Here is a 14,928-nt window from a genome sequence, read left to right as displayed (position 1 = left end):
TCCTACATCCGCAAGATCAAGTATCAGTTCTTCTCAACGGTGTTTGTTTCATCCGTCTCCAAGTTGCCTTTGTTTTTCCCACCCTCCCAACCCTTTTTCTTCAAGGACTCGGATTCCTTAATAAAGTACCCTTTTATTCATGTGAAGTCTCTCCATTTTTTTCCTTCAATGTTCTTATCCGGTGATTCTCATGAAGAGACTAATGGAGCCTCAAGTTCATCATTATTTGCTCTTTTTCTTCTCCGGTGGATTTAATTCAAGCTTTTGGTGTTGGTCATATCCTTTAACTCGTTTCAAATGTTTTCCATGCCGGTGCACCTTATTATCATTCCACTTCTCGATATTCAATTGTTCCGAAGTGCTGAAGATATCTCGAGGTTGTTATCTCATTCAAGCCATTTAATTCAACTGGTGGAATCTCTCTTTTCAAGCAATCATTTCAATGGTGTTTCTTTTGAGTGGGACCTAACCCACAGGTCTTTTCCCAGGATCTTACCTGACTCTTCTTATTTTTCCTGGAGCTATCCTAAATTCTTTTGATGTATGACGTAAGTATGATTTGTCATCAGTCATATGTCTTTCTCTAAGATCTCTCAAATTCTTTTCATCGTTGGTTCAACCTTTCCAATTTTAATTCTGGAGTGCCTCAACAATTCTCAGTGGTGGTTCTCGTCATCATTCTCAACATTTGAAGACCGAAGAAGAGTTTTCCTCCATATCTTATCCGTTCTCTCAAGGATCCATGGCTCTAGCTTCGTGTCATCCTCTCATTATTGTTTTTGATTGTGAGATATTGTTTTCACCCATCCGGATCAATCCAGGACTCTTTTCAGTTTGATTCTCCGAAGACTATCATTACGGGATTATTCATTCCAGCTTTCAGCTATTGTTCTCCAAATCTTACCGGTGCATCATTCAAATTTCTCTAATCAGCCCGGAATCTCTTCGTTCTCTTGTATCTAAATTTTCCCAAGTATCTTTGTTCGTTTTCAAATTCTTACCGGTGATTCATCTCTTTTCTTCGTTCATTCTCAATTCTTACGGTGGTTTGTTCAAGATTTCTCCTCCTCCTTATCATATTTATTTATTCGTTGTTTCAATCCTACCGGCGGTTCGTTGAAGACCTTTCCAAGTTGCGCAATATCTATCTTAACCTTTCTACGAGAATAAGTAGTATGCCAAATCCATTGTTTGTCATCAATTTAATTGGTGAAGGATAAGCATAATGTAATTCTTATTCTTGTTTCATCAAGTGAATTCAATTCCTTATTCCGGAGGTTCATCAAAATTCTTGATTTCAATTGTTCATCTTTCCTATCCGGAGTTCCAAGCTCTAATTATCACGGAGATCCATCTAAATCATTACAAGGTTTTCACCTTGTGTTTTCAACTTCTCTTTCTTTTCGTTATCCTTTTGTTACCGGAGTTTCCTCATTTAGCCTCTACATGTTGGTTCATCAAGTATTTAATTCCTTCTCGTAGTGTTCATCGAGATTCTTTTCAAAGGAGCTCAAGTTTTCTTCATCTTGCAATCAGGAGTGCAATTCTTTCTAATTTATCTTTTGAGATGGTGTTTTGTCACTCTTGACAATTTCCCTTCGTGTTTCACGATTCACAAGTTGTCCGGAATGACATATGTTAAACCCATCTTTTTCATTTCGTTCATGAGATCCTTTGCAATCCATCAATCTCTTCATTGGAGTTATCTTGGGTCATATTTCACCTAAAGCCTTCCATTGGGAATGTTGCTCTTTGTGGTGATTATCTATGATCCAAGTTTTATCCTTATCACCTGGGTGGAAGAAGATTTCTATTTTTTCTATTCTCTCTTCCGGAGGTGTTGTGATGTTGCTCTTTTCTCTCATCATCTCGGATGGTGTTCTTTTCGTGCTTACCCATTTAACCGGAGTGTTGTGCCCCCTTTGCTCAAGTCCTTTTCATCCTATCAAGTCTTGCATCTATTTTCAACCGGAGTGCTATACGAATTTGTTCTTCCTTGTTCCTCTTTTCTAACGGAGTGTTTTCAACTTCGTTCATCTCCGTTGTATTCTTTCTTTCAATTTGTTCAACCTCTCAAGGTTCTTTAGTTTCACTTGTTTGTTAAAGAAGCAGCTTAGCCTTACCTCTTCTCTTCCTCTTCCGTTTCTCTCCGGTGCCATCTTAGATCTCGGGACGAGATCCTCTCGTAGTGGTGGAGTGTTGTGACGCCCCAAGACTAGAGCTTCAGATGCCTTCCAGGGTTTCCGGGTTTCGTCGTGTGATTTGTTTGGTTCGTTGCATTCATCATTGCATCATGTGCATTGCATCATGTCATCATGCCATCATCTCATAAATCTTTTGCAACTCAAATAAATAAACGTATGGATTCTCAGTCCAATTAAACCGAGGGAATGCACATGGTGATTTTCTCTTTATAACATCTATCCTCCCAATATTATTAGGGAGCTATAATTAATATTCTAACACACTTGCAAAATAATTCCATGTATTTTATACTTCAAGTTTTGTCCCCAAAACTTTGCCCATAATTTCTTTCATCGCTTTCCCGTTCTCCACAAAAATTCCGAACATTTTTGGACTCTCCAAAAATGTTTTCCTAATTCAAACTTATTTGAATCACATTCAAATGTGTTAGAATGCAATCCTTCCAAACGGTGCCCAATGTATTTTTCTTGGATCAAGCTCCTTTTTATGAGTCTAAGAAAATTGGCGCCCTGCTCAAATTCTTCTCCTATCTCTCTCTGCTTTTCTTGTTTCTCGGTTTATTAGTTTTTCAGGAAATAAAGAAGAAATAAGAAGAGGGAGAGAGAGAGCCCAGCCAGCAGGCCTCCTGATCTTTTCCCTCTCCCCACCTAAGTGGCCTAAGGCCCAGCCGCCGGCCTCTAAGGCCCATCTCCATCGAAGGTCAGCCTGGCCCATCTCCCTCGCTAACCCTAACGTCGACCGAACCCCCACTTCCCTCGTTCTCTCGTTCCCTCCCGCAGCGCCGCACCGGATCCCCATCTCCCTCGCAGTCTCTCTCTCTCCCACATCTCGCTCTCTTCCTCGCAACCTCCCGCGCGCCTCCCTCTGTAGCACAGGACGCGCCCGCGCCTCCTCCTCACCAAGCCCCCCCGTCGCCCAGGCGCCCGAGGAGAGGAGCTCCTCGAGCACCTGCGCCCGCAGATGTCGCCCGTTGCCGGCGCCCCAAGTCCGTGTCGCCGAGTCCCTCATCCAGCCGAAGCTCACCGCGTCCCCACGCCCTGCTCCTTCATGCCCGAGCCTCCCCTCGAGTTCCTCTACCTCCGCGCCCGCAAGTCCCCGTCGTTCCCCGTCGACCTCGTCGGAGCACAGGACCTCCTCTGCCGCCACCCGAGCTCGCGCCCGACCTCCCGGGTCTGGTGCTCGCCCGTCGCCGAAGTACTCGTCCCCAAGTCCCTCGCCACGCACATCTCTCTGCGTCCTCTGTAACAAGCAGGAGACCGCTCGTCCCGTGCCTGCCTCATCTGTCCCCGCCTCGCATTGCCTGTCTCGCCTCTGCCTCCTATTTCTCTACATCGAACCAGTGCAGAGGAGAACAAGCTCTTCCTCGCCCGCCTCCCTGCGTTGAGCACCAAGACCCGAGGCTTTCGTGTTGCTTCGTTTGGATGTGTCAAGTTCCTCTACTACCTGTGTACGACTACGGGGTTTCTCCAAGTATGCCACCGGCAAGACCGATGCCCGAACGACTTCATACCGAAACGACAAGTCCTCTCCGAACCGTGTATGACTACCGTCGCAAAAAAAATTGAGACCGTCAGGACCCGACCGACAAGTACCCCGACAACCCTGAACTTCTATGGTCGTGTACAACTACCGTCGACGTGCATTTTGCCAAGTACCACTACCGTCGACCCTCGAAGACTCCCTGGACGTCAAGTTTCTCGCCGTGCCCCTGAACATCTACGGAAACTTGTGAGACTAAGAACATGAACGACTACCGTCGCCATGAGAATGACTACTTCCCACAATGAACCGCGAACAACTACTTCCGCTTCCATCGCCGAGTACCACTACTTCCCACGATGATCGTGAACGACTACACCGCTCGACCGGAACCTCTCCGATAACGCACGCTCCGAAAGGTATAACCGCCGAGACGATGATCCGTGGAACGAATGCATGTTGGTTGTTGTAATCCGCGCGTGAACGTTAGCTGTTCCCTCGTTTGACACCGTCGTCGATTCATGGGACACCCGGTATCCGGGAGCGCCCCACCATCTTTTGCACGCTCCCGCCACACTTCTCCTTTGCATCGGTATCTCAATCAAGTTACCGGAACCGGATCGCTGCCGTGGCACCATTTTCGTTATCGTTGCCGTGGCACCCCTTTCTTTCCACCATGGTGACAAATGCTTCATAATGCTCTTGTCAACTTTTAATAAAAATTGCATAAACTTGAACATGTCATCCACATCATGTTAACAACATTTAAACATTTAAAATTGTTGTTTGCATTTATTACTAAATGCGTATGGAGATTTACCGGAATTGTTGTTTGTTCCGGCCTCATTTAAACTTGCCTAAATAGATAATTTCTTATGCTTCACCCCTTGTCATGTTAATCAACACTTAATATTGTTGAGTACCTAACCGGGAGAGAACTAAATAATTGATGTGGTGTTTCATCAATATGCAACCCGTTGCATATTGAGCTCCACTTAATTTGTAGTTTTGGTTGTTGCACTTTGCCATGTCATGCATATTTAAACCGGACATGCATCATACTTGGTTGTGCATCATGCCATGATTATGTGTTGGTTGTTTACTATGTTGTTTGCTTCTTTCCGGTGTTGCTTCTTCGGGTTGGTTCCAATAACGTCGTGTTTGTGAGGATCTGTTCGACTTCGTCCGTTTGTCTTCTTCATGGACTCGTTCTTATTCCTTGCAGGATCTCAGGCAAGATGACCATACCCTCGAAATCACTTCTATCTTTGCTTGCTAGTTGCTCTCTCTTTTTCTATGCCTATGCTACGATACCTACCACTTGCTTATCATTCCTCCCATATTGCCATGTCAAGCCTCTAACCCACCTTGTCCTAGCAAACCGTTGTTTGGCTATGTTACCGCTTTGCTCAGCCCCTCTTATAGCGTTGTTAGTTGCACGTGAAGATTTGGAGATCGTTCCTTGTTGGAACATGTTTATTGTTGGGATATCACAATATCTCTTATTTAATTAATGCATCTATATACTTGGTAAAGGGTGGAAGGCTCGGCCTTATGCCTGGTGTTTTGTTCCACTCTTGCCACCCTAGTTTCCGTCATATCGGTGTTATGTTCCCAGATTTTGCGCTCCTTACACGGTTGGGTTATAATGGGAACCCCTTGACAGTTCACTTTGAATAAAACTCCTCCAGCAAGGCCCAACCTTGGTTTTACCATTTGCACTAACAACCTAGCCTTTTCCCTTGGGTTTCGCGGACTCAAGGGTCATCTTTATTTTAACCCCCCAGGCCAATGCTTCTCTAAGTGTTGCTCCGAACCGAGTAGACTGCGGGGCCACCTCGGGGCAACTTGAGGGCTGGTTTTACTCGTAGGATGTCTCATCTGAGTGTGCCCTGAGAACGAGATATGTGCAGCTACTATCGGGATTTGTCGGCACATTCGGGCAGCTTTGCTGGACTTGTTTTACCATTGTCGAGGATGTCTTGTAACCGGGATGCCGAGTCTGATCGGATTGTCTTGGGAGAAGGAATATCCTTCGTTGGCCGTGAGAGCTTGTGATGGGCTAAGTTGGGACACCCCTGCAGGGATTTGGATTTTCGAAAGCCATGCCCACGGTTATGGGCAGATGGGAATTTGTTAACGTCCGGTTGTAGAAAACCTGAAGTTTATCTTAATTAAAATACATCAACCACGTGTGTAACCGTGATGGTCTCTTCTCGGCGGAGTCCGGGAAGTGAACACGGTGTTGGAGTTATGTTTGATGTAGGTTGTTCTAGGATCACTTCTTGATCATAGTTCATCGATCATGCTTTGCCTTCTCTTCTCGCTCTCTTTTGTGTATGTTAGCCACCAAATATGCTAGTCGCTTGCTGCAGCTCCACACCATACCTTTACCCTTCCTATAAGCTTAAATAGTCTTGATCGCGAGGGTGTGAGATTGCTGAGTCCCCGTGACTCACAGATACTTTCAAAACCAGTTTGCAGGTGCCGATGAGATCATGCAGGTGACGCAACCGAGCTCAAGGAGGAGCTCGATGAAGATCTTGTCCATTGTGTTTGTTTCATTTCAGTCGATCGGTAGTGGAGCCCAGTCGGGACGATCGGGGATCTGTGTAGCATTTGGTGTAGTCTTCTTTTATTTTGGTTCCGTAGTCGGACCTTGATTGTATCTGGATGATGTAATGCTTTATTCATGTATTGTGTGAAGTGGCGATTGTAAGCCAACTATGTATCTTTTTCCCTTATGTATTACATGGGTTGTTGTGAAGATTACCTCACTTGCGACATTGCTTTCAATGCGGTTTTGGCTCTAAGTCGTGCTTCGACACGTGGAAGATATAGCCGCATCGAGGGCGTTATAGTTGGCCTCCTTCGACGGCAAAACCCAAGCAGAGGATTTCCCCAATCCATCTGGGGGGAACGAGTGTGTTCCGTCCCCTGTCTGCTAAGGGGCGTGGGATTTCCAATTCATCCATTCCTCCGAGGGCTTCTAGAATACTATGGCCTTCAGCTGCACAACTTTAGTCCAGCCTCCATCCTGCACATTGCGGGCTATGTTGCTCTATGCAAACTATTCCTGGGTTGTGAAGCCCATTTTGAACCGTGGAGAAAGTTATTCTGCCTTGTCCCGCGTAACCATGATGGATCGATATTTGAAGTGGGTGGAGCCGAAATATGGCGCATCACCGAGACCGGATACCTATCCGACATGCCGAAGAAGGCCTCTGAAGGGTGGACTTCCGAGTGGTTCTACATCGAGGACGTTGTACTCCCAGACCCAGCCCAGAGGGGTCTTCTTGAGTTCACAAGAGTTCCTTTGAAGAAACGTCACAACTGGCGCCCTCGGAGCCTCGAGGAGGAAGATGGTGCGGAGGTTCGCCAACTCTTGAGCAAGATAAGGATGCTCGCCCAGTCCGGATATACGATGGTCAAAGTAATGGCGACCTCCATAGTGTGGGGGTCCAGCCACTCCAATACAGAGGACTTCCCATGTGACACTATAATGGGGAAGATGACACCTCCCGCTGCGGCGGGAAGGGTCCAGACACCCCTGCCGCCCTGGCCAAAATATTGGCCGAGCTGTTCAAAGGGGAGGAAGAGGAGTTCCTACGCATCAAGCACAGGGAAGGGTATTCCATGTATAGTCCTCCTAGCTGGTTAAGCCCCCAACTCCTCTGCTCTACTCATTCCACTCCCTGAGCTACGTTCTATTAACATTAACCTGCCCATTGATAACATCACTGGCAAAAGATTTCTGAGGGGCTTTACAGCCCCGCCCCGCAACCCGAGGGCCACAATCGGGACCTTGACCCCGGATTCGAAGAGGATCCAGATATATTCGTGGTGCTCGAGAATGGGGTGTTTTACCAAACGAGCTATGACGGCACAGAAGTAGCCACCATCGCTGATTATCCCGGTCTTCTCCCCGCTTCAAACATAAGTAATCCGGAGATATTTTATTTGAAAGAGTTTTCTCATACTGCCTCACCCACCACACTATCCTGTGCTCAAAAGCGGAGGCGTTCAGCGCGCCATGCTGCCCCAGGGGTATCTCCGAAGAGAGTGCCCCCCCGCCGGGCAAGCCTTCGAAGAGGAAGTGAAACGAAGATACGGTCGAGCCTTCATCAAAGAGGTATGGGTTTGCAAATATGCACCTTGGCAGTCACATCCAACTGTGACCTTTCTGTTTATCCTGTATCAGGAAAAAAGCGTGCCGGACTATATCCGGGGGTCCGGCCGGTCATACTTCCCACAACCAGGATCTAGATCCTGCTGTAAAGACGAGGGCTGATGCAGGGGTAACGCCGGACTGTCCTCCAGCCGAGGATTCGGAGGATGTATCCGTCACTAACTCGGAAGTGGAGAGCGCCATGAATCATCGACGCCGCAGGGCCGTTTTACAAGACCCCGACTTTTTAGAAGAGGCATTTAACGCCTTCAGCTCGGCTGATGCATACATCCGAGATGCTCGAGATGGGCTTAACAGAGCCACAAAGCAGCATTTAAAAGATGTGCGGGTAAGTTTACTTTGTCCGAATATGATAACCATATGCCAGTAGCCCCCGAGACTTGAAGCAGTTGGTACAACTGATTTAAGTATCGTTGTATAACTAGGTTCTTACGAAGAAGAATGACCTGCTAGCACAAGAGCTAGAAAAGTGTCAGACGCAGCTAACTGCCACCCGTGCCAAACTGGAGAAATCCAAGAAGGCGTCTCCTGGTAATGTTTCCCTCCATCGAGAAAACATAATGGTATACCAATAATGCTAACACCGTTGCTCACCTCTTATTAGGATCACTAGATCAAGTGCATGAATAGCTGAAAGCTGCCCAAGGCGGAGAATGAGAAGCCAAGAAACTGCTAGCCGCGGGCGAGTGATGTCTACTACACAACCTTCTTCTTGTAGACGTTGTTGGGCCTCCAAGTGCAGAGGTTTGTAGGACAGTAGCAAATTTCCCTCAAGTGGATGACCTAAGGTTTATCAATCCGTATGAGGCGTAGGATGAAGATGGTCTCTCTCAAGCAACCCTGCAACCAAATAAAAAGAGTCTCTTGTGTCCCCAACACACCCAATACAATGGTAAATTGTATAGATGCACTAGTTCGGCGAAGAGATGGTGATACAAGTGGTATATGGATGGTAGATAATAGTTTTTGTAATCTGAAAATATAAAAACAGCAAGGTAACTAATGATAAAAGTGAGCGTAAACGGTATTGCAATGTGTTGAAACAAGGCCTAGGGTTCATACTTTCACTAGTGCAAGTCCTCTCAACAATAATAACATAATTGGATCACATAACTATCCCCCAACATGCAACAAAGAGTCACTCCAAAGTCACCAATAGCGGAGAACAAACGAAGAGATTATGGTAGGGTACGAAACCACCTCAAAGTTATTCTTTCCAATCAATCCGTTGGGCTATTCCTATAAGTGTCACAAACAGCCCTAGAGTTCGTACTAGAATAACACCTTAAGACACAAATCAACCAAAACCCTAATGTCACCTAGATACTCCAATGTCACCTCAAGTATCCGTGGGTATGATTATACGATATGCATCACACAATCTCAGATTCATCTATTCAACCAACACATAGAACCTCGAAGGGTGCCCCAAAGTTTCTACCGGAGAATCACGACGAAAACATGTGGCAACCCCTATGCATAGGTTCATGGGCGGAACCCGCAAGTTGATCACCAAAACATACATCAAGTGAATCACGTGGTATCCCATTGTCACCACAGATACGCATGGCAAGACATACATCAAGTGTTCTCAAATCTTTAAAGACTCAATCCGAAAAGATAACTTCAAAGGGAAAACTCAATACATTACAAGAGAGTAGAGGGGGGAAGAAACATCATAGGATCCAAATATAATAGCAAAGCTCGCGATACATCAAGATCGTATCACCTCAAGAACACGAGAGAGAGAGATCAAACACATAGCTACTGGTACATACCCTCAGCCCCAAGGGAGAACTACTCCCTCCTCGTCATGGAGAGCACCGGAATGATGAAGATGGCCACCGGAGAGGGATTGCCCCCTCCGGCAGGGTGCCGGAACGGGTCTAGATTGGCTTTCGGTGGCTACGGAGGCTTCTGGCGGCGGAACTCCCGATCTATTGTGCTCTCAGATGTTTTTAGGGTATATGGAGATATATCTATATATATAGGCGGAAGAAGTATGTCAGGGGGGCCATGAGGGGCCCACGAGGGTGGAGGGCGCGCCCTAGGGGGGTGGGCGCGTCCCCTACCTCGTGGCCTCCTCGAAGCTTCCTTGACGTAGACTCCAAGTCTCCCTAGTTGCTTATGATCCAAAAATAACTTCCATGAAGTTTCAGGTCAATTGGACTCTGTTTGGTTTTCCTTTTCTGCGATATTCTAAAACAAGGTAAAAACATAAACTGGCACTGGGCTCTGGGTTAATAGGTTAGTCCCAAAAATGATATAAAAGTGTATAATAAAGCCCATAAACATCCAAAACAATAGATAATATAGCATGGAGCAATCAAAAATTATAGATACGTTGGAGACGTATCAGCATCCCAAGGTTAATTCCTGCTCGTCCTCGAGTAGGTAAACGATAAAAACAGATTTTTTGATGCGGAGTGCTACTTGGCATAATTTCAATGTAATTCTTCTTAATTGTGGCATGAATATTCAGATCCGAAAGATTCAAGATAAAAGTTCATATTGACATAAAATTAATAATACTTCAAGCATACTAACTAAGCAATTATGTCCTCTCAAAATAATATGGCCAAAGAAAGTTCATCCCTGCAAAATCATATAGTTTAGTCATGCTCCATTTTCGTCACACAAGAATTCTCTCATCATGCACAACCCCGATGACAAGCCAAGCAATTGTTTCATACTTTAGTAATCTCAAACCTATAAACTTTCATGCAATATATGAGCGCGAGCCATGGACATAGCACTATGGGTGGAATAGAATATAATGAGGGGGGTTATGTGGAGAAGACAAAAAAGGAGAAAGTCTCACATCAACAAGGATAATCAATGGGCTATGGAGATGCCCACCGATTGATGTTAATGCAAGGAGTAGGGATTGCCATGCAACAGATGCACTAGAGCTATAAATGTATGAAAGCTCAACAAAAGAAACTAAGTGGGTGTGCATCCAACTTGCTTGCTCATGAAGACCTAGGGCACTTGAAGAGACCCATTGTTGGAATATACAAGCCAAGTTCTACAATGAAAATTCCCACTAGTATATGAAAGTGACAAAACAAGAGACTCTCTATCATGAGGATTATGGTGCTACTTTGAAGCACAAGTGTGGCAAAGGATAGTAGCATTGTCCCTTCTCTCTTTTTCTCTCATTTTTTTATTTTTTGGGCCTTCTCCTTTTTTTATGGCCTTTCCATTTTTTGGGGCCTTCTCTTTTTTATGGCCTTTCTCTTTTTTTATTCCTCACTTGGGACAATGCTCTAGAAAATGATGATCATCACACTTCTATTTATTTACAACTCAATGATTACAACTCGATACTAGAACAAAGTATGACTCTATATGAATGCCTCCGGCGGTGTACTGGGATATGCAATGAACCAAGAGTGACATGTATGAAAAATTATGAATGGTGGATTTGCCACAAATACGATGTCAACTACATGATCATGCTAAGCAATATGACAATGATGAATGTGTCATGATAAACAGAATGGTGGAAAGTTGCATGGCAATATATCTCGGAATGGCTATGGAAATGCCATAATAGGTAGGTATGGTGGCTGTTTTGAGGAAGATATAAGGAGGTTTATGTCTGACAGAGCATATCATATCACGGGGTTTGGATGCACCAGCGAAGTTTGCACCAACTCTCAATGTGAGAAAGGGCAATGCACGGTACCGAAGAGGCTAGCAATGATGGAAGGGTGAGAGTGCGTATAATCCATGGACTCAACATTAGTCATAAAGAACTCACATACTTATTGCAAAAATCTACAAGTCATCAAAAACCTCGGCACTACGTGCATGCTCCTAGGGGGATAGATTGGTAGGAAAAGACCATCGCTCGTCCCCGACCGCCACTCATAAGGAAGACAATCAAATAACACCTCATGTTTCAAATTTGTTACACAATGTTTACCATACGTGCATGCTACATGACTTGCAAACTTCAACACAAGTATTCCTCAAATTCACAACTACTCAACTATCACGACTTTGATATTATTACCTCCATATCTCAAAACAATCATCAAGCATCAAACCTCTCTTAGTATTCAAAACACTCATAAGAAAAAAATTACTAATCTTGAATACCTAGCATATTAGGATTATTTAAGCAAATTACCATGCTATTTAAGACTCTCAAAATAATATAAGTGAAGCATGAGAGTTCATCTATTTCTTCAAAATAAAACTACCACCATGCTCTAAAAGATATAAGTGAAGTACTAGAGCAAACAACAAACTACTCCGAAAGATATAAGTGAAGATCAATGAGTAGTCGAATAATTATGCAACTATGTGAAGAATCTCTAACATTTAATAATTTCAGATCTTGATATTTTATTCAAACAGCAAGAAAAACTAAATAAAATAAAATGACTCTCCAAGAAAAACACATATCATGTGGCGAATAAAAATATAGCTCCAAGTAAAGTTACCGATGGAAGTAGAAAAAAGAGGGGATGCCTTCTGGGGCATCCCCAAGCTTAGGCTTTTGGTTGTCCTTGAATATTACCTTGGGGTGCCTTGGGCATCCCCAAGATTAGGCTCTTGCTACTCCTTATTCCATAGTCCATTGAATCTTTACCCAAAACTTGAAAACTTCACAACACAAAACTTAACAGAAAACTCGCAAGCTCCGGTAGCGAAAGAAAACAAAACACCACTTCAAGGTACTGTAATGAACTCATTCTAAATTCATATTGGTGTAATATCTACTGTATTCCAACTTCTCTATGGTTTATAAACTATTTTACTAGCCATAGATTCATCAAAATAAGCAAACAACACATAGAAAACAGAATCTGTCAAAAACAGAATAGTCTGTAGTAATCTGGATCAAACGTATATTTATGGAACCCAAAAATTCTAAAATAAATTGCTGGACCTGAGGAATTTATCTATTAATCATCTGAAAAACGAATTAACTAAATAGCACTTTCCAAATAAAAATGGCAGCAATTCTCGTGAGCGCTAAAGTTTCTGTTTTTTACAGCAAGATCAACAAGACTTTCCCAAGTCTTCCCAACGGTTCTACTTGGCACAAAGACTAATTAAAAGCATAAAACCACATCTAAACAGAGGCTAGATGAATAATTTATTACTAAACAGGAGCAAAAGGTAAGGAACAAAAATAAATTTGGGTTGCCTCCCAACAAGCGCTATCATTGAACGCCTCTAGCTAGGCATGATGATTTCAACGATGCTCACATAAAAGATAAGAATTGAAACATAAAGAGAGCATCATGAAGAATATAACTAAAAAATTTAAGCCTAACCCACTTCCTATTCATAGGGATTTTGTGAGCAAACAACTTGTGGGAACAATAATCAACTAGCATATGAAGGTAAAACAAGCATAACTTCAAAACTTTAAGCACATAGAGAGGAAACTTGGTATTATTGCAATTCCTACAAGCATATATTCCTCCCTCATGATAATTTTCAGTAGCATCATGAATGAATTCAACAATATAAACAGCACCTGAAGCATTCTTTTCATGATCTATAAGCATAGAAATTTTATTACTCTCCACATAAGCAAAATTCTTCTCATGAATAGTAGTGGGATCAAACTCAACAAAATAATTATCATGTGAGGCATAATCCAATTGAAAACTAAAATCATGATGAAAAGTTTCATGGATATCATTATTCTTTATAGCATACAAGTCATCACAATAATCATCATAGATAGGAGGCATGCTTTCATCATAATAAATTTGCTCATCAAAACTTGGGGGACAAAAATATCATTTTCATCAAACATAGCTTCCCCAAGCTTGTGGCTTTGCATATCATTAGCATCATGGATATTCAAGGAATTCATACTAACAACATTGCAATCATGCTCATCATTCAAATATTTAGTGCCAAACATTTTATAGATTTCTTCTTCTAGCACTTGAGCACAATTATCCTTTCCATCATACTCACGAAAGATATTAAAAAGGTGAAGCGTATGAGACAAACTTAATTCCATTTTTTTGTAATTTTCTTTTATAAACTAGACTAGTGATAAAACAAGAAACTAAAAGACTCGATTGCAAGATCTAAAGATATACCTTCAAGCACTAACCTCCCCGGCAACGGCGCCAAAAAAGAGCTTGATGTCTACTACACAACCTTCTTCTTGTAGACGTTGTTGGGCCTCCAAGTGCAGAGGTTTGTAGGACACTAGCAAATTCCCCTCAAGTGGATGACCTAAGGTTTATCAATCCGTAGGAGGCGTAGGATGAAGATGGTCTCTCTCAAGCAACCCTGCAACCAAATAACAAAGAGTCTCTTGTGTCCCCAACACACCCAATACAATGGTAAATTGTGTAGGTGCACTAGTTCGGCGAAGAGATGGTTATACAAGTGGTATGTGGATGGTAGATAATAGTTTTTGTAATCTGAAAATATAAAAACAGCAAGGTAACTAATGATAAAAGTGAGCGTAAATGGTATTGCAATGTGTTGAAACAAGGCCTAGGGTTCATACTTTCACTAGTGCAAGTCCTCTCAACAATATTAACATAATTGGATCACATAACTATCCCTCAACATGCAACAAAGAGTCACTCCAAAGTCACTAATAGCGGAGAACAAACGAAGAGATTATGGTAGGGTACGAAACCACCTCAAAGTTATTCTTTCCAATCAATCCATTGGGCTATTCCTATAAGTGTCACAAACAACCCTAGAGTTTGTACTAGAATAACACCTTAAGACACAAATCAACCAAAACCCTAATGTCACCTAGATACTCCAATGTCACCTCAAGTATCCGTGGGTATGATTATATGATATGCATCACACAATCTCAGATTCATCTATTCAACCAACACACAGAACCTCAAAGAGTGCCCCAAAGTTTCTACCGGAGAATCATGACGAAAACATGTGCCAACCCCTATGCATAGGTTCATGGGCGGAACCCGCAAGTTGATCACCAAAACATACATCAAGTGAATCACGTGGTATCCCATTGTCACCACAGATACGCACGGCAAGACATACATCAAGTGTTCTCAAATCTTTAAAGACTCAATCCAAAA

Source organism: Triticum urartu, chromosome 2 (assembly GCF_003073215.2).
Source record: "Triticum urartu cultivar G1812 chromosome 2, Tu2.1, whole genome shotgun sequence".
Lineage (NCBI taxonomy): Eukaryota > Viridiplantae > Streptophyta > Magnoliopsida > Poales > Poaceae > Triticum > Triticum urartu.
This window is presented reverse-complemented; position numbering follows the sequence as displayed.